Source organism: Dryobates pubescens, chromosome 13 (assembly GCF_014839835.1).
Source record: "Dryobates pubescens isolate bDryPub1 chromosome 13, bDryPub1.pri, whole genome shotgun sequence".
NCBI classification, from domain to species: Eukaryota; Metazoa; Chordata; class Aves; order Piciformes; family Picidae; genus Dryobates; species Dryobates pubescens.
In genome coordinates, this window is record NC_071624.1 from 1,926,813 (window position 1) to 1,944,687 (window position 17,875).

The window sequence follows — 17,875 nt, forward strand, 5'->3', positions numbered from 1 at the left end:
CTGGAGGGAATGGGAAGCAGCAGAAAGCCTTTTCTGTGCTTAAAGAACTGTGGAGCACATAGAAAATCCTCAGTCAGCCTGGTTTTGGCAGGGTCTGGAGGGGAGCTTGAGTTCACTGATGCTTTCTCAAATATTTTAGCAGGGTTCTGGAGTGTCTGACCCGTGGGACACACCTCCAGGTTCCCACAGAAGGCGTGCTGCTGTTATCTTACCCTTTTTTTCCCCCATGGCATGTGTGAAACACACGGCCAGTTTTAATACAACTTATACTCGGGGTTTCTTGACTGAAGACTCTCAAAGAATTTGCAGAATTTCCTCTCCAGTTTTTTTATGGTCTAAGTGTGGGTATTTCTCTTGTCTGGTGCAGTTCTTTACTAAAAGCCTGTCTGACCCTAGTAAAAGAAATAACATAGAAATAAATACCACTGTGAAATAATAGGGGGTGAAATCTTGCCTTTGTATCCTCGAAAGTGTAAAGCACAGGAAGAACAGGAGAATTTGAGGAGAAATACTTACTTATGTATGTTCTCACCTTTGCAAGGGTTTTTTGTCTCATCCTGCAAGAGACACTTATTAAATATCACCTTTATGACTGCTTTAAAGCCTCTGAGAGAGTTTAATCTAGTTTTGGAGTGGAAAACACATAGCCGACTTGAGGAGAAGCAGCACCTGACACTCTTCTCTGGAGCGCTGAGCCAAGCGCTCTGTGTGTGAGAGGGAAAATGCAACATCTCTGTAAGCCTGTGCTGGTGTTTGTGGTGGGGTTTGGCACCAGAAACTTAATAAAAACCTCATTGTTTTTCAGGCTGGTATTAATGAGTAGTGATGGCAGCTCACCCCTTTGTTTTGTAACGTGCACTGGTTTGACTGGACTTGTCCTGAAGAAGACTCGAAGCTTACCTGGAAGTGTGGGTTTGGTTTTGGCATCCAGAAGCGTAATTAGAGCTTCACCTGCATGTCTGTGGCCTAGAGAGATCAAATAATGCAAGGAAAATACAGATGCCTATCTTTGATGGCAGAGCCAAGCGCGCAGGACTAAATCCATGTGCAATCTGCCAGGTGTCCAGCCCCGGCTCTCCCATGCAGACCACGAGGTGCCAGCAGGAACCCACGAGCAGGATCTTTGGCGTTTTCCTGCTGCTTCCTTCTCAGCGAGGCAAGCTGGCAGCCTTGGCGGGGGCTGGTGTCTTCTCCCGGAGGTGCTAGGCAGGCTCCGGGCGGCGGCGGGAGGAGGGCGGGGGGCAGCTGAGCTCCGTGCTGGCCGTTCAGAAAAGTTTGTAGGTGATCGAGGGCGAGTTCCGGGCTTGAGCGGCTGCGGGGGGCAACCGGGCCCCGCTACGTGGAGCGGGCGGCGGCACTTGCGGCGCTCCGCGCCCGCGGGATCCGGGGCGGGCCTGGACGGGGGGGGAAGGGGCGTCGCCATCTGTTGTTAATTCCCCGGTCACTGGATTAGTGACCCGCGGTGATGAGATCAGCGGGATCGGCTTTCGGAGGAGGCACGGCACTAGCCGCGCTCCCCAGCTGCGCCGGCTCTCGCATGAGGCGGCGGTGGCGGCGGGCAGGCGGCCCAGAGGGAAGCAGCGCGCACAAAGCCCGGTAGCCGGGCCACGGGGCCGCCTCCCGCCCCCCACCCCGGGCACCGGGCGGGGCTCCCGGGCGGCCCGGCCCAGCCCAGCTGAGCGGAGCCCGGCAGAGCGGGGCTGCGCCGCGCCGAGCCCCGGAGCTGCCCGCAGCCCTGCGGGCGCGGTGCCCGCCTAGGTGCCGGGCCGCGGCGTCTCCCGGCTGCTCACAGGAGCAGCAGCTCGCTGGGCTGGAAGGCAGCGGCTAGGATCGGTCCGTCTGCCGGGGAGAGCACGGTGTGTGTGGACGGTCCTGCGAGTCACGGCGGCCGGGGACTGAGTTTCTTAATTTGTGACCCGCGTCTCATCCTCCGGATTCTGTTTCTCCTCGCTTAACGGATCGACGGAGGAGCTCGGATGGGGTTTTGCGGTGAGTTTGCCAGGGATGGGTTCCTCCGTTCGTGGAAATTCCGCGTTTTGTAGTAGAGGGTATAGAGACGAGGTGTTTTTTTGTGGTTTGTGGTGGGGTTTGTTGTTTGTTGGGGTTTTTTGGTTGTTGTTTGGGTGTGGGTTTTCTTTTGTTGTTGTGAACAGTGCTGTTTTTCAAGCTGGTATTTAAAGAAACGCGCTTGTAACCCTCTTTCTGGTTTACCGTGAAACATTTTACTATAGTTATTAGTTATTGCCATGGTTATTAGTTTCCTGAGTTGTAAAAGAGAATTATTTGTAGACGTTAGATAGCGCGAGGTTTGTATGTCTTATAAACTGAGTTTATTTAACTTCGTGCTGGTGAAAGCAAAACCTCTTGCCCGATGATGGCCACAAGCTGACATTTTACAGTGATCACTTGGTGCTTTTTCAGGTTGTAGAAACCAGATCTCAGTTCAACTGTTCCAGCATTGACCTGTCCATTCAGTAAAGGCTAGAGGCAAGCTAAACCTCTGTGCAGCCAGGGCTGGATTCGTAGGCGAGCCTTGGGTTTCAACAAAGGAAGGTATTGACTGACTTTGCCCTGGCGCTGCTCCGAACTCTCCCAGCCGGGCGGGTTTGCTGGCGCTGGCTGGTCGCTGTGCCCACAGAAGGACCAGCGTCTGGAGCTGAGCTGCCCTCCCAGTCTTGCTTATCCCTGAGGAGACGCTCCGGCGTCAGGGCATACCAGGAGGCTGATGTGGCAGCGTCCATGCTGGCAGCCTACCGGTTTTATTTCTTTGTGTCTAGGACATAGCTGTTACAGGAGGAACGCGTCCTGTCTAGGGAGATGGCCAGCTGCTACCTAAGTTGCTGGCTTGATGTTGGCTGCAGCCCTCGTGCTTTAAGTCACGCCTGATATTCTCGCAGCGCCCTGTTTGTCTTCGGTGACAGAAGCGATCTTTGTAAGGTATCGCCGCATTGTGAAAGAACTTACTCTCCGGGGAAAAAACAGCTTGTGGACGAAAGTGGCCTGGCTTGTGCAGCGTGTCCCTGGATGGTGCATTGTTAATGTTGTTTCTGTAACTGAAGCATCTTGTGGGGATGCGACTATCAAGTTGCCGTTCGGTTATTTAGTGCTGCTGACGGAGCAATGCCAGATACCGCACGACCTCCTGACAACGAGCGGAAGTTTTGTAACTGGTCTTGGTAATCGAAGTCTGTTTTTTCCTGGGAGCTCATACACCTTAGTGTCTTGCTGCTGACTCTGGATGTCCTTGGACGACCGTCCTACTCCTTAGTGTCCGTGCCAGGGCTGAAGGTACTTCCCTGCGTCACAAGGATGGTAAAACTTCCCAGCTCGGTGCCTTGCTGAGGCCCTCATGTGGGTGTTGCTCTGGAAGTGCATACTGGAGCTGCTGGGCTGGGAGAGCCCTGTGCTCACACAGATCACCTGCTCTCTGGATGTCTGTTTGGCTTTGTAAATGTCACTTCAGCTTGTTTGAAACCCCAAGCTTCCTGTTCTACAGGCTTTGAGACTTAGGAATAATAAAGCAGTGGCACTCTTTTGCAAGGAGCGTTTCAGCATGAGATGTTTTCTTTTGTATAGAAGCATAGAAAATACCTCCTAGAGAAATACTAATTGGCTATGTTGCTTCTTTAAAGAACCAGAACGTCTGATTTTTGGTTTAACCAAATTTCTGAATGATGGACCGTCTCTCCTGCGACTCCATGAGCAACAGCTCATTAGTGTGTGAGGTTTCATTGTTGCTGTGTAAACTTCTGTAATGGATTTTCCATGTACCAAGAAAAATTGAGCAAGCTATTTTTGTCCCATTTGCCTTCACAGTTGTTGTTTGTTCCTCTTCTGTGCATAGGTCACTGTCCTCTTTGTGGGGAAGGAAAATAATTTTCACAGTGGCACTCAATGCCATATTGCAGGACTTTGTATAATGGTTGCTCTGGGTTGGTTTCTTTATTTCAGACAGCTGGTGACTATTCCTTTGAGACATAGTGACTGCAGCTGAAGAGAACAGAGCTTAGGTTCCTGAGATACTAAAGATACTTGGTTCAGGTGATTAGCAGCATCAGGTTAGATACTCAGTTGTCCCATTCTCATAATTCTTCTTGATCAGAAGGAGGGTAGAAAGAGAGATTTCTTCACCAGGTGTAAGTTCTGTAAGCCATGCTATGTATTAACTGTCTTCAGTCTGCTTGGCTACTCACTACTACTGCACTGGCATCCTTTACTCTTTATGTGCCGGGGCAGTGTCACTTTAGTGCAAATTTAAGGCCTTCTAAGTGCTTCCAGGCATGGTAAATCCCAGCCTGAATAACAATAACATAGAACAGCCTTGATACATGCTTTCATCTTTTCAGTTAGTAAGGATAAATGCACTCATCTTCTTAATAGAATATCTCTGTAAAGCAAATATGGATGCATCTTCTTCTTAGCAGGTTCCCAAGGATAGGGGTTTGACACAAATGTTGATGGACTTAATGCCAAGACAAGACTGACTGATTACAGATAGGAGCAGAGACTGATATCTATCTTCCTGACACCTTCTCGGAGGCAAACCCGGGCTTGTGACTGAAGTGAAAGACTCAGTGTTGGCAAAACTCTGTTTAGATGGATGCAGCAAACTCATTCTAGTCTCAGTGAGCTACACAGCTTGAGGCTAGTGGTGATGCAGGCAAAATATGTCGTCCTGAAGACTTAAAACATTTATTAAGCCAGTATAGATTCATTCTCTGTGATGAAGGCAAGGCTTAAGGCTGCCCCTTGAACAGTTAACCAATTACTTGGAGACAAAACTCAACTATGTACTAATTCTGGAAGTTAGTGTTGTTTGGCTTATTGTTTTAAAATAAACATGTGCTGTGAGTTGAAACTTGCCAGACCAGATAGCTCCCTCACCCACACATATTTTTCCATGGGGCTGTGTACATGGTAGTGAACCCACGTCACTCTCTGCAGCACACCTGCCCTTCAGGGATGGCTTTAAGCTGGCTTTGTAATGTGCCATTTAGGCAGCTGAGAACTCCTCTGAGCTGATGCAGAGTTGTGCTGTAGGATAAGATGTTAATGCATCATGTACTTCCTGGAAGAGTTTATGGCTTTGGACTTCTTTTACTTTACTCAACTTCTCTTCAGGTCATCTGTGGGAGTTGGTTGGTTGTGGCATTTTGTTTATTTGCTTTTAAAAACAAGGCTGATAGATCATATCCTACAAATACATTAGAATGTAATGTATTTGTATAGAATGTTACATTAGAATGTAACACCAAGATCCAATCTGGAGTTTGCTGATAACAAAGAATCAGTAGTTGGCCATTGAGAAAGTTGTTTGTTACACTGTCCGAGCTTTGAAGACAAGCTGTGTGCTTCGCTTGTGCTCTCTCCAGGGTAAAAGCATTGGAGATGGCGGAAGGTGCTATTGGAATCTTGCTTTAAGGTGATGCCCAGCATAATGTCAGGAAATGCCTTTGCTTTGCCTCAGTTGCTTGTACTGCTCTGCAGCACACGGTCACTTAGATTGTGTGGTGATAAAATTTGGTTTGGGGTTTTTCTGTGTGATTAGAAAGCTGACAATATCAGTAATCAGTAGCATTCACAGCCTATCAAGGAAAAATCCTTGCCCTGAAGAGATTTTATTTTAAAGCAAAGCTTAAAGAAAAGAATATGCCCCAGAGCCTTGGTGACAGTATAGAAAAACGCATATAAGAGGGGAGTATGAAAACATGAATTATATTTTAGGAGAGGTGCTTGTGGGGTGCCACAACTTTGAGCTGAGAACTGCAGCATCAAGTTCACTGGTAATGTTGGATGGTTCTAGTTTGATTGTCTCTGCTCTATTAAAGATTGAGCCTGCCCATCAAGAGTACTGGGTTGAGGTCACTGCTTCCCTTCCTTTGCCTCCTTTTGCACCAAAAATGGAGTAGTGACAGCTACTAGTTTGTTTAAATTTACCTGTGTGTTATTTATATTTTGGGGGGCTAGATGGCTGTCCTCTTTACATCAGAGACTAATGCAACTCTTAATTTGTATGACAACTGAAATGCAGAAATTGAACATAATTCGCTCTGTTTTGGCCAAAGCAAAAAAAACAATGATAAAACCCAAACCAACCAAACAAAACCCCAACCAACCAAAACAAATACCCCCAAATGAAACAAACCAAACAATACATGAGAGAGCATTTATATATGTTGTTGTAGTGTGGTGTTTGGGTTTTATTGTTTGTTTGTTTTGTTACCCCCCTCCTTAGGAAGAGGTGCAGTACCTAGGCTAAACATGGGTGCTGGGCTGTGACCTGAATCTGTTCATAACTGAAGTCACTTGAACTTAGACCAGCACGGAGGAGTATTTTGTATGTGTTTTTGCTTTTCCCTGCTTAGTTTTTTGTGTCTTTGCATTGAACATTGTGGAGTGATCCTGCTTATGATGACTGGTGTTGGATAATAAGTTTTATTGTGCTGCACTGCAGAGTGGGATGACTTGGCAACTTTATCTTTGAGGATTTGTCAGAGGCTGAAGTGACAGGCAAACTTTGGTGTGCAGCACAGAGTGCAGCACTGTATGAAATCAATCTTTGAGCTGACTGGAAACTAATTCTTTGAGAGCTGGACAGCCGACTCTTTAGTTGAGTTTGCTTTCTTGATTTAAACACATACATTTCCAAAAACTTGTTCTGGTACTGCCCTGTCATTTTACCTAACCACCAAAGCCTGGTGTGCAATTGTCTGCTTTTAGACTGGGTTGTCTCTGTCAGCAATTCCTAAAGAAGATCATGGAATCATAGAGTGGCTTAGTTTGGAAGGAGCCTTAAAAAGTCATGTAGTACAACGCCCCTGTAGTCAACAGGGACCAGGCAGGTTGCTCAGAGCCTCATCCAGCCTGTCCTGGAACGTTTCCAAGGATGGGGCATCTACCACCTCTCTGGGCAACCTGTGACAGTGTTTCATCACTCTGTGTGAAAAATTTCTTCCTTACGTCTACAATATGAATCTTCCCTCTTTTAGTTTAGAAATGTCATCCCTAGTCCTGTCACAACAGGTCCTCCTAAAAAGTCTGTCCCCATCCTTTTTGTCCACTTTAAATACTGAAAGGCTTCAATAAGGTCTCCCTGGAGCCTTCTCTTCTCCAGGTTGAACAACCCTAGTGATTTTTCTGCTTTGTAGCTGAATATATCAAAGTTCTTGGGGATGGAGTGGAAGAGGAAATGGGGCAAATACCTAGACACCATTCAAGCACCTTCTGCATGTAGGAGTAGTGGCTGTTTTAGGTGACTTTTATTTTACCTGGTTATTGGACCAGTAGGCTGCACAGTGCTTGTTTCCAATTGCTTTAAAATTCATTAGCCTTTGTTAAAAGTGGTGTATTCTTGAGTATTTAAAAATCCCCATATGTAGAACTGACCTTTCAAGGAGGTGTTAATCATGCAGGCACACTTGCATTGCCTTAAGCAAGGTGTGATTTCCTACCCTCACCCCCCAAATGGCTGTAAGGTTTAGGCTCTCCATTTAATTTTAACTGCTGCTCCTCCATTTCTCCTTCAATGAATGCAAAACCAAATTGCCTCCAGTGGGAGATGACATTTGAAACTTTGCTGTCCATGGAAATCCCTGAGTAGTGATTGTAGGCATAGTCATGATCTGTGTTCTTGGTTTCTTTATTTTTCCTTTAGAATATTTTGAAAACCAATTTTGTTAGGAAAGGATAAAAATGGCTTGGAAGAAAGACTGGAAGAAAAATTGTCTTTGTGGCTGTCTTCAAACATTAATTCCTCAACGTTTTGAATTTATTTTGTGATTAAAGAAAGTATTTTATGCTAGAAGCACACAAAACTCAATAATAATTGCACAACACTATCAACAATGAGAACATGTGAGAAAATGCCATGACAGTCAAGCCTTTGTATAGCCAAGGAAATAGCTGGATTGTTTTGGGTAAAGGGAGTTTTAAACTCAATGCTTCAACTATTTTCTAAGTTACTAGGTAAACAATAAAACACTTCTTCTTTTGATAATTACTCTCAGGGTAGCCTGGACATAGGGAATAATCTGGGGCCAGTACTGATACTTCTGAAACTTTGTTTTCCAAGTTAAATATTTTAGATACTGTTTCCAGAAGAAGTTCTGCTTCATTCCCTGCCAAAGGTTCTCATGTGCTTTTGCCAGCAGAATCAATGTAGTGTTTTGGAGTAAGTAGTTGCTTTGAAATAAAGTTCAAATATTATTTTATTCATATTAGTATTCCTTGCCCAATATAGTATTTTAATGTGTCCAGTGTTTGACTTCATGTAGGTGAACTGTTGGCTTAGGTTAAAACTGATTCCAAGATTCAATGTAGCTGATCTGGGGATTTAAGAGTTAAGATTAAATCCTGGTCTTTATGGCATTGTTTATGTTGCATTATTTACTTTTCTGCCTGAGACAGTTGAGGTTAAAAAAAGCCCATTAAAATTTAACTATTCCTTTTTGTTATCTTAAAAGTTTATCCTTATTTAACCTGTAAAAAGATGTACTTATGGGTACTTACTTAGATTTGGGTAAGATGTTTGCATGGGGAATTGAATATATGTTCCTCATGGTTTTTCACCAATCTAATTGGACTTAAGTTGAGGATTGTAGTGTATGATGCTGGCATGTGCTGATCTTTTTCAAGGCCCTGGGAATCTTGTGGGGTTCCAACTGTTTCCTTTGGGCAGGGCCATTATTTTATACTTTTCATAGGAAAGAAGCAGCAGCAGTGTGCCCTTTAGGCACGTGTTAAACCTGTTAGCAAATTAAATTTGGAGTGCTGATAGAGCACAGCAGCTAGGTGCAGTGTTTTGGTTTGTTCTTTTTTGAGGGGGTGACCAAGGTTTAGGTTAAGGGAGTTCAGGTACATCTCTTTTTTGTCTTCATAAGTTATGATGCAGCATAAAGAAACCAAAATGCTGTTTCTCTTCTTGCTGATAACTGTTGTCAAGCATGTCAGAGATGACAGAAGTTGTTTGAACTACAGATGATGACACATCAAAGTGTATAAAAGGATGGCAAGTGTTGCTATCTTGACCTCATTTTGACTGCTTTGTTGCATGTTAGTGTTACACCAGGTTTGTGCCTGTGACTTGGAGGCGTCCATAAGTTTCAGTATTGTCAGTTTCTGGTGCTGTTAACACCTGGGTAATACTGGGATATTCTCACCTCTAATTTAGAGTGTACTGATCTGTTACAAAATATTTCTGTAGTCCTTTTGGTTTTGATGTTGTGAGATAAAAAGACTGTGTTTTCTATCATCTTTCATATTCAAAGGCAAATAATGAGGCTGCTGACTATTTAAAATGATCAAAACATAAAGTTCCTTTGTACTTTGGTCAGTGCTGATGTAGCTGTTTCCAGTAGTCTAAGGTTCAGCATTGAAAGTGCCGTGGTCACCTATCAAAGATGTGAGAATACGCTTAGGAAGGATTTGTTACAACATGTATCATATCTTATTCTTTGAGGTTTAAGTATAACAAGATACATTAAACAAGCATGAACATGAGATCTGGAATATGTACTGCTTGTTCTTAATGTTCATATTAACGGTATTTGAAGCAAAATGTGTGGGTGGAGAGAAGAAAGAGAGACTTGTCCATGCAGTAACTCTTATGGCAGCAGTGTGTTGAAGCTGGGACATAGCAGGAGAGAATAAGAGTATTCAACAGCAGTTCTTGTCAAAGGGTCTAAGCCTAGGTTTTCATCAGGATTTAAAACCAAAACAGGGAATGAAAATAGGCAGGGTGCACGAAGGAAATGGTCTGCTGCAAGATACTTCTGTGATGCTCAGACTCCTATAAGGGATCACTGCTGAGCCGGTAACCCACTTTACCTCACCTCGGTAAGCTCCAGTGGAGAAGTCTGTGAGGCTGCTGTCTTCAACTCCTGCCTAGGGATCATAGAATCATAGAATGGTCTGAGTTGGAAACGACTTCCAAAGGTCTAGTCACAGAATCACAGAATTGTCAGGGTTGGAAGTGACCTCAAGGATCATCTAGTTCCAGTCCCTCTGCCATGGGCAGTGAGATCAGGTTGCCCAGAGCCACAGCCCCTCTGCAGGAAGCTGGGGCATCCTCAACTAGATCAGGTTGCCCAGTGGCCTTTCAGGTTACAATTGTTCTTTTTTAAAGTGAGCTATCTCCAGCATTGGTAACTGGCTTGCATTTCCTGCTCTTAGACCCCATGACAAGAAGAAACAGTTCATTTTTAGTCTCATACACCTCTTTCTAGCAATGTTGAGTGATGGTGCAAGAGCCGAAAAAAAATCCGTACGTGCAGAGCCATCACAGTTTGACTGTTGGAAGAAGGCACTGAAGGGAAATTCGAGCTGAAATGTATCAACCCTCTGGGGACATGAGTGACTGATGAGCCAGCTTTTACTGCTGTACTCCCTCCTCAGCCTGCTAATAGGGGACTGTGAAGCAGAACATCTCAATGAATACAGAAGCCAATCCACTTGCTTTATTTTTAGATTTGATGTTTTCCCTGTGGTGAAGTAGTTTGGAACTTGGGGGAGCTATGCCCAAGGTTGGGCAGATATGTAACTGTAGTGAACACTGGTTGGTGTGCAGTTATTTTTTGAGGTGAGAGAGCAGTTTCTCTTTCCTTGTAGTTAGAAGTTGGTGTGATAGCTTGTGTGGTTGTTGGTGTAATGTAATTCCAGTGTCTGGAGACCTGACATCCTGTTTGCTTTGCAAATGGATGAATAGAGTGAATTAATGCAGAAGTGTTTTTCTTCTCATTTTGGGTGTTGGAAGGAGTGGGGAAGAGACTGCCTGAATGTGGTACCTAATTGTAGATGTCTGTGTTAGCAATGCGGGAAATATAGTAGTGAGTGTAGCTCTGGAGCACTGCTGGCAGTGTAGACGGCTTGGGTACTTAACTCAGACACCTAAACTGTGCAGGGCAGGCATCTCCTTACATCCACTGTGACAAATGCGAGTGGGATACTTCCTCTGGGTGTTCTTACACACAGGCATAACTGGTGTCATATTACAACTTTCATCACGGAGTTCCCACTGAAGTGGTCTTCACAAGGGATTTTCTGCATCTGCTCTTTTTGATCTGGATGTTTGCATGTAGTGGGTTTTGCTTCCACAGCTGTTCCGCCTTTGGTTTCCTAAGGGGTAAGAAATGTGGTGTGCTGAAAACGGAGCTGGGCCTGATAGTCTGTTGTATAAATATAACCGTAAGGGCAAATTCAGGCAGTATTACAGCAAAGATGTGGGTTGATGGTCTTGTTTGATGCTTCTTACAGTGCAAGAAGTAGTCTTTATTACATGTAATAATTAGCTTTTGAAATAAAGAGGATTATCTTTCATTTTAATCACATTGCCTTAATAGCAGGGAAGAAAAATTAGCGTTTTGTGAGAGTCCCAACTCTATTGTCAGTGTTTTCCAGAATGACATTTTAATTGAATTTTGTATTTGTGGAACTGATACTTAAATCTTGTAATTCTCATGGGTTGTTGCAAATTCCCTCATTGTATATTAATCAGTTGTATTTTTGGAGCGTTCAAACTTCTGTCCTGCTCATCTTACAAAAGAAAAAAACATTAAACCATTTTTTGTGAAGGGAATTATTATTTCAGTTGGTCATTATTAATACACCTCTTAATATTAATTCAGCTACACTTCTCTTGCAAACACAAAGCATTATATAGTTGTTTCATATCCAGTATGTGAATAACTTGTAGATAAATAACAAAAATAGCAAAACTAATGGATGGTAATCAGTGTAATGGCTGATGATAGATTGTGCTCTACTGGCAGGGAGCTTGGGCCCAGATGTAACACAAGAATGTGAACTGCTCAGGACTGGTGAATGTGGTGTTCTCCAGATGCTTTCTTAATTCCTTCAATTAACTTGATTAAGCAGCTTAGCTTAAATAAGCAGAATTTGTGACTTGGAAGTTCTCCCATGCAGAATTTTCTCATTGCCTTAGGAATTAATTCCTTTAATATTTTGTCTGAGTAAAGGAGGCAGCCTTGGTTGCTCCCACATCTTGCACAGACATGAGATGGTGGATACTTAGCATGAGAGGCACACACAGGGGTGTTTGTTTTCCCCCTCCTCAATTTGGTCTAGGCAGAAGTCATAAATCACAGTGGTTTCTACACAGTGCAGTTGAATGGAGACTGACTACCTTATTTTTCATTAGTATTGAAAGTTTCCCTTGCTTAGATCACTGTGAATCCACTGTCAACAGCAAAGAGTGTGCCCTCTTTTCCCTCTGCTTTTTCTTCTGCTTTGGAGCTCTGGTTTGTAATGCAAGGTTATCTCCAAATACCATCCACTGATATCCAAGCCAGCTAGGTGGTGTATCTGTGATGGAGCCTGGCCAAAGCACTTCACCAAGTATTTGTCTTTCTATGCTTGCTGTCAACTGACTACTCTTGTATGCTTCTGACCATTTTAAGCCAGCAGTTCCCAAGCAATGGAATTTCTCTTAGGGACTGCTTTGGAATATAGTTAAGCATTCTAAGTGTGCCTCTGCAGTCCTTACCAGGTAACCTGGTGCATTCTCTTTACTTTACCCAAAGGCTTTATGTTAGACAGGTAAGTTAGATGGTAGCACAAGGTTCCTGTCCATCTCTCCACTAGCTTTACTTGTGGACATCTCCCGTTTCAGTAAGGACATCAGTTATCTTACAGTATCCTATGTTTTTCAGATCAAAGAATGGCCTCAGATGGGACCAATTCCTGTGTGAATTAAGATGATGGGGCCTGACTCTTCTCAGTGGAGCCTAGTAATAGGACAAGGGGCAGTGGGCACAAACTACAAAGCAGGAAGATCTACCTAAACGTAAAGAAAAACTTCCCTGTGGTGTTGCTAGAGCATTGGAACAGGCTGCTCAGACAGGTTGTGGATTCTCCTTCCCTGGAGGGATTCCAAACCCATCCGGATGTGGTCCTGGGCAATCTGCTTTGTTGCTTTAGCACACGGGTTGGACTAGGTGATCTCAGGAGGTCCTTTCCAACCTCCACCATTCTGTGGTTCCATATCCTGCAGACCCTGTTTTCAGCTGCTGGCCCAACCAATTGTTGATTCCCAACTGTAGGCCTTTTAGTCTGGTTTTTGCTCTACTTCCAAGCAGGGATATGGGTAGGTTCCACTGGTACATGGCCACAGGTAGTTTTGGACAGTTTTCTGAAAAACCACAAGTATTTCTGCAGTACTGGGAGTTGCACTGTCTCGCATGGGATTGTCATTGAAGCCATGTAGTAGTTTCAGAAACTGCAGTCTGTGTTTAAATGTTTTTCCTCATAAGAATTTCAGAGGGAATCCTGATGCTAATTCTGCCTTTTCTCTTCCCCTTGATTATACTGTGTTAATAAAACATAATGACATGTTTTGGTAATTATTGGTTAGTCTAGGTTGGGATTGAAGTATATATCTGCTATTTAATGAAACGTGGCGGTTGAATGTACTTCCATGATCATTTGCTCTCCAGCAGTGCCTGATGAACTGTGCTAACCTTAAGAGCCCGTGCTGTGGAGCTGGAAGTAAATGTCTTAAAAGGATACCCAAAAATGGCAAAAATATTAGAGTGGTTTTGGTGGTCTTTGTACATGCGTTGGTTTCTTCCCATTTATGTTGATTACAAGGAAGACTTTACATGGGTTAATGTGTTGATTCTGGAAGTGTGCATAATTAATTCCTTCCTCTTTTTTCTCTTCCAGTTCTGAACAAGATTCACTTTTATGTCCATTGCAGAAACAGGCGTTAATTTTATCCCAGTGATGAAGTTGTCTGCATTGTAGAATCTAAATTTAGTCAGGCAAATCCTACCTGTAGAGTCTGCTTAATGTTTGCAGCTGATTTTTATAATTTAGAAACAGTGGTCTTTCAGGAATCCAAGTGGGCCAGTGCCTGCAGAGAAAGAAAGAGCAGCATCCACCAGTGATAAGTTGTGATGCTGGGCCCCTGGAGTGAAGTCAAGAAGACTCATGTGGAGAGGAGTTGTGAAGGTGAGGGAGAGTCTGAGCCTTAATTTTTCAGAAGGGAAAACCCAACAGGGACACACAACTTAAGTCTTTCCTTCAAAGAGAAGCAAATTTAGATGATATCTTCAAGATTCTTTGCAGCAATATTAAATGAGAATTGTGTCTTAATGACTAGTGAAAGCTGGTTAGCTTTTAATAAACCAGTCTTGTCAAACTGTAGTTACCTTAGGGATGTTTCAGCTTTTTGTGAGTAATTGAGTCCTAATATGAGAGCAGATTGAAGCCCATCAGGAAGGCTGCAGCATTAAGTGAGCCACATGTAGTTTACCAGTACTGAAGAAACTGAGTGGGGGATGTATAGGAAAGAAGAGGAAGCCTGGAAATACTGGGACTGTAGCAGAAAGCACCTTGCCTTAAATCCCTGATGAAGATGATATACAGGACAATTGAAAATAGCTTTTTCATTCCTTCATTTGCTGTGGAGGAAGATCTATGTCAATGAGAGAGATTATTCTGGTAGTTAGAAGCATGAATAAACTTCTGGCTATTAGCATTGGATTTAACTTCCGTACTGTGTAAATGATTTTCTTCAGACTTGATTCTACTTTTGATCTGTCTTTACTCGAAGTGGTAACAGAGTTAATAATAAATATAAAAAATCAAGAGTAGTTGTTCTTGGTCCCGTGATTCTAGCATCACTTTCCATGTCTGCACAATGCTCCTAGGAAGAGTATATGTCAGCTTGTCTTCGAAAAGAATGATTGGAACTTAAACCCCATGAGATTTCTCATATCTTTAAATGCTTTCTGTTTTTAAACTGTTGGCCAAAGGGCTTGCTTCCCTCTACTGAAATTATTTATAGTTTGTGCAGTATCCAATGTGGTTTCAAATTCCACAGTGGCATGGTGTGTGCGTGACTTCCAAGTCTTTTGCAATAGTTTGCTTGATGAATGCAAATTTGCATTTATGCTCAGGTAAATGCCTTGGTTAGATGGCAGATGAGTCTGGAAGGATGTTTGTGTTGATCAGTTCAAGTCCATCCTGCCTGTGCTGTTCTTGAGGATGTGGTAAACAAAAACAAGTCTAGCTCAAATAAAACTGAAAACAGAACAATTTCCCCAGTCTTTGTTCAGAAATTCAGGCCCTATTGACTGGGTTAGGTTTTTGTAATTTTTTTTTTAACGTATGCTTTCACCTGTTGATGTAGCTCAGCTTGTATTTACTGATGTGCTTTCTCTTTGTCAGTAGCATAGCTGATTTCAGCTTTACCCTGAAGAAAAATACTCGGTTGAAACTGGAGCCTGAGTTACTAGAGAATTGATTGTCTGGCAATTTTAGATGATGTCTTCAAGATGCTTTGCAATTACATCAAATATGCTTATTTTGTGCAAAGATTAATTGGATCACACTCATTTTTATGTAGCTTTTACACACTCTGGAAAGTGTGATGTTATTTATTTTATTTCATTCACAGTACACCTAGAGATTAAGTACTGATATGCTTTTATTTTCATCAAAATTTGCATTTTCTTCCAAATAATTTTCAGTCTGGTTTTTTCCCTTTCCCCCAATGCATTACAGAATGAAATACAATTAGTAATTACTTGTTAAAAATAAAATGCTGCTTGAAAGAAAATTTTCTGTGGAAGGCTGCTTAACAGTAGGAACTAAATTGTGGAATTATTTTGAGAAGTACAGACCTTATGTTGGAGCTTATAGATCAGTCTGTGTTGAGACTCCTATAGGTAGGCACAAAGCTGATTTATTTTTATCCATACCTCTATTAGGAAGTCTAGTGTGGGTTTAAAGTACTTTCCTGTGGTCAAAAATACCTGGAATTGTTGGCTTTTGTAACACAAAATTCTTCTAGGATGTATAGTTAGGTCAGCAGTAAAGTGATGTAAATGCTGCTCAGACCAGCAGCTTCTTTTACTGCATTTTTTCTTAGTTGGGGGCTGTCTGATTTTAACACTGGAAACAGTTGGGGATAGTTCTTCTCTGTAGAAAGGTCTGTTTGAAAATGCAATTTCCCCCCCTTAATCTGGCTCTGGGACAGTGAAAGATCTTTAATGACTTAAAGCCCTGTGGCTTTTCCCAGCCTCTCCTGCATTACCAAGTGCCCTATTTCCTAAATTAACAGCAAACACAAATTAAAATGCTACTCTGTAAAAATTGGTAAAAAAATTGTGTAAGAATCCATTTTGTTGCTTAGTGCTCAGGTGGTTTGTTCCTACGATATTACTTTCTTTGTCATCTCCTTTTGTCTGTGCAATTGTTTTCTGCTGACAGATGGGCTTTATCAGAGGCTGTGTTCAAGGCAGATGAAATTCTTCACTGTTGTTTTAAAAAATATGTTGATTTTTTTATTGAGCAGGAAGTTGGTTTGTCTTTTTGTTAACACTCAAAAGCAGTATGTAATTTTGTCACCTCGCCTGGGAAATACAAAATCATCTTCACAGTCTGAATTTGTGATGATGCTTCCTTAGCATATGTAAAGTGTGTTTACTTAACTTCTGTTCTTTACAAGAAGTCACTTTAGAAACTACAGGGCTGATTGAAGCATTACTTCCTGGGTTTTGTCCAGTGTTTGACTGGATGTGAAATCTTTAGGACGCTTTGCCTGCAGTTACAGCTTTGAAGTGAGCTTGTTCTCTTCCGAGTTCCTTGGCAAGATGTCAACTTGCAGCCTAGCCTGTTTTTCCATGTGGTCACTTCCAAGCTCTGTTCTTTCACTGGCTGACTCTCCTGTAGGAGCATAGTTATCTTTGGGCCTGCTACTGTTCTATCAGATTTGTCTGATGGTGGCTATTGACTGAAAGAGTTAAGGGGGAAGGGTTAGGAGGGGTGCAGATGGTGTGATTGTGTAAGCCTATTTTCCTACTAAACAAAAGAATACGCTTTTGTTCAGGATCGAACTTGTTCTCGGGTATTCATCTCTTACATGTTTGTGCAAGTACAATGGCTGGGTTCCCTCCAACCCTGCCCTCCCCCTCTCCCAGTGTGATCCTGAGTGGAGGGAATGGGCTTGAGCCCAGCATGCCTTTGTGGCTTCCCCACAACAGATCACCCACGGTTTGTCCAAGACTGCCTTTTTGGATATCTCTTCTGCATCAGTCTGTTCAGCTCAACTGTGGGGGAAGGAATAGCTTCCACTCTTGTCTGTTATGTTTGGCCAGAGCCACAGTATGCTTTTGTCACTGGAGTCTGTTGGAAGAAGTAAAGTCATGCAGGTCAGATTAGGAACTGCCCCTAATGGGCTGAGGCAGCTGGAGCATCTGATGGGTTTGCTTCTGGCCCACCAACAGTGAGAGTATCTGATAGATACTGTTTGTATGCTGCTGCTTCAGTTCAAATGAGAATTAAAGTAAGGCTTAGAAGCTAAAGAAAATGACGAAAGTCCTGACCATTCCAGGAGCACTCCCAACTTCAAGCTGTTAGCAAATGTAACATTACAACTAGTATACAGGCTAAGCATGAGAATTACCTACTGGAAAACATCTAGACACAGATGCTTTGAGAGTGGAGCCATTTTCCTTGTAGAGTCTGGTATATCTATAACAGCTGTGTGATGCTGTAGATGCCTGCAGAGCTGAGTGGCCCCCCTTATGCCCATGTCTCTAAAAAACAGCTTGTAGACTTGGGCTCCTTCATGTTTTGCAAGGACTCACTAGACTTGGAAAATGTTGACACATATTGTACTAAGACTGAAGCTTAAGCTAATGGGCTAGATTTACCCAGAACATGTTATTACAGATTCTGCAGCTGCAGTAAAATCTGGTGAACAATTGTATCAAGGGAGAAGAGCTCATCTGTCTGATTGTCACTTCCTATCATCTTTGGGCCTTCTCTCAGTCATCTCGGGGATCATCTCTGGAACATGCCCTAGAGTTTGCTTTGCAGGAGTCTTTTTGGTTTCTATGACTTTCTTTCATTG

The 17,875-nt window shown here is 43.0% G+C and overlaps 1 protein-coding gene across 1 annotated transcript in view; it reads left to right on the forward strand.

The window, feature by feature from the left end:
- The first annotated feature begins 1,688 nt into the window (after nt 1-1,688).
- Nucleotides 1,689-17,875, forward strand: part of SPSB4 (splA/ryanodine receptor domain and SOCS box containing 4) — a 92,742-nt gene continuing 76,555 nt past the window's right edge. Inside the window, exon 1 of the mRNA XM_054166577.1 lies at nt 1,689-1,989. The gene's annotated coding sequence lies outside the window, so the exon portion shown is untranslated. The remainder of the gene's footprint in view (nt 1,990-17,875) is intronic.